The sequence below is a fragment of the Halyomorpha halys genome, unplaced genomic scaffold (assembly GCF_000696795.3).
Source record: "Halyomorpha halys isolate HHAL.00 unplaced genomic scaffold, Hhal_1.1 Scaffold354.1, whole genome shotgun sequence".
In the NCBI taxonomy this organism is placed as follows: domain Eukaryota; kingdom Metazoa; phylum Arthropoda; class Insecta; order Hemiptera; family Pentatomidae; genus Halyomorpha; species Halyomorpha halys.
Window position 1 is genome coordinate 686,473 of NW_027111517.1, and position 2,239 is coordinate 688,711.

The window sequence follows — 2,239 nt, forward strand, 5'->3', positions numbered from 1 at the left end:
ATATACATGAAATATAAATGCTTCATATGTAAAAATGCTTAATAAAATGTTTAATTTCGGAAATAAAAAACAAAAATTCAAAATTTCATGATTTTTGGGTGCTTGCCCTCTCTTAAATTTTTAGTTTTATTTTAATTACCTCAATTTATTAATTAATCTCCGATTGGCGTCGAGTGAAATGATCCCAAGCGTAACAATAGTCGTGGCAAACCAGTGATAGGTTTAGGACCACAGCGGACAATAAAATGACACGCTCTGGTGAGTTGGAGAACTCTTGGAGAGGAGGCGATAGTGGATTTAGCAGGGAAGGTTGGATTAGAGGAATCTCCGCTCTTACCCGAGTAATCGGGTTAGTGCGCTCCAAACATTTCAGCTCTTTCTTCCAACAACCATCACTACTCTAGTATTCCTTCAATCAAATTCTAGCTACAGATGGATTAATGGTAACGGGTCTTTGACTACATCCTGAGAAACCAATCCGTTTTGTCAATAGGATAAGGTGTTCCTACAGTTTTCCTCTTCTCAATGTAAACGTAATGTAAAAACGATACGTTAACAGAACATGACTTATGATCGGACAAGATAGAACAAGGTATTTTTTATTTATTTTATAATATTTATTGAAAAATAACTTCCTTGATAAAATTTCTAGCTAACCTAGATGTAATTGTCCCCTGTAAGCAGATTTGCTACTTTGGACAAACGACTAAATTAAAATTCTCACACAAGACTGAAAAGACAGGAAACTGCACGTTGATTCCGACTATTACAACACTTACTTTAGACTACCGTTCTTAACCTCTAATCCATTAAAAAGACTGATCTACACGACTATAACAAGTCCTATCTGGACATGCGGAGTTGAGCTTAGGGGCTTCATTAAACCATCCTCTCGTATCCCATTCCTACAATCCAAAATCTACAATGCTCCTCACTTTGTCACAAATAAAATTATCAATAAAGACCTGAATATTCCGTATTTAACCGATCCTTCCATTATATACCCCCTAACCACCCTAACCAATCAGTTTCCTAACTTGCTTCCTCTTCCATTCCTGAGGATCCTCCGAGGCGCCTCAAAAGAAGATGGCCTCGAGACCATCTAATTTAGAAATATTATTAGAGTGCAACCAGTAGTTTGGTAGTTTCTCTACATGCCTATATTATATCATAAAATTAACTAGATGTATTTTTATGTAAATACAGTAGTAAAAATCAATAAATAAAAAAAAAATATGTCATTGAAAACTAATTTCTTTCAATGGACATTGATTTAAAACTGTTTGAAAAATGATAATAATTTACCACACTCAGTAGTAATGTAGGCCTAATATGGCAGATTTTCAAAATGGCCACCGTATATTTTTAGGTTTATAGCCAATAACTCCTAAAGTATTACTAGTAGCTTACATATGTATAACAGTAAAATTTATAGGATTAAATTACACAAATTTTGATACATAACAAGTATGTTTATGGAGGTATATATCATCATAGATTTTGAAAGGTGTAACAACCTAACTTTACCCGATTGTGGTTTACAGTACCAGTGCGGCGCACTTAGGGTTATACCTAGAAACCCATGTACAATTAATGGATTTTAAATTTTTCGTTTTTAATGAATATCTTATTTCCAGAAGTTTACTCATTCAAAGTTTCCGTTTTTTTTTTTTGTTTTTTTTTATGTTCCTGAATACTCCCAAAAATATTATGTTTTTTTGGAAAATACCGTATTTTCCGTTAGAAAATCTACGAAATAAATCTAAAAATTAAAATATACAACGGCCATTTTGAAATGTCATATTACACCTACGGACCTCCAGGGGGATGGTAAAATCTTTATCAGTGTGTTTTTCAAACATGTTGATATAAGCATCCATTAATAGAAATTAGTTTGTACTTACTTCTAGGTACAGCAAAATTTTTAAATTAAGTAAACAGAGGTATGGAAAAAAACTATTTAAAATATGAAAGTTTATATAAAAATGAACCAAGAAATTAAAGAAAATGATTATGTACAGTGAAAAGTATAAATAAAGAAGAATTACAAATAAGTGTTAGACAATTAATAATAACGGAAATAATGATATAAAAAACTAGAAATTATCCTCCCATATCTTTTATCTGTTTTTTTTTAAATATTTATCGCACACTTTCCCATTTTAGTAACATTTATTACTTAATATTTTTTTGTTTATTATTATATAACTTTACTACCCATCTTTTATCACATATAATT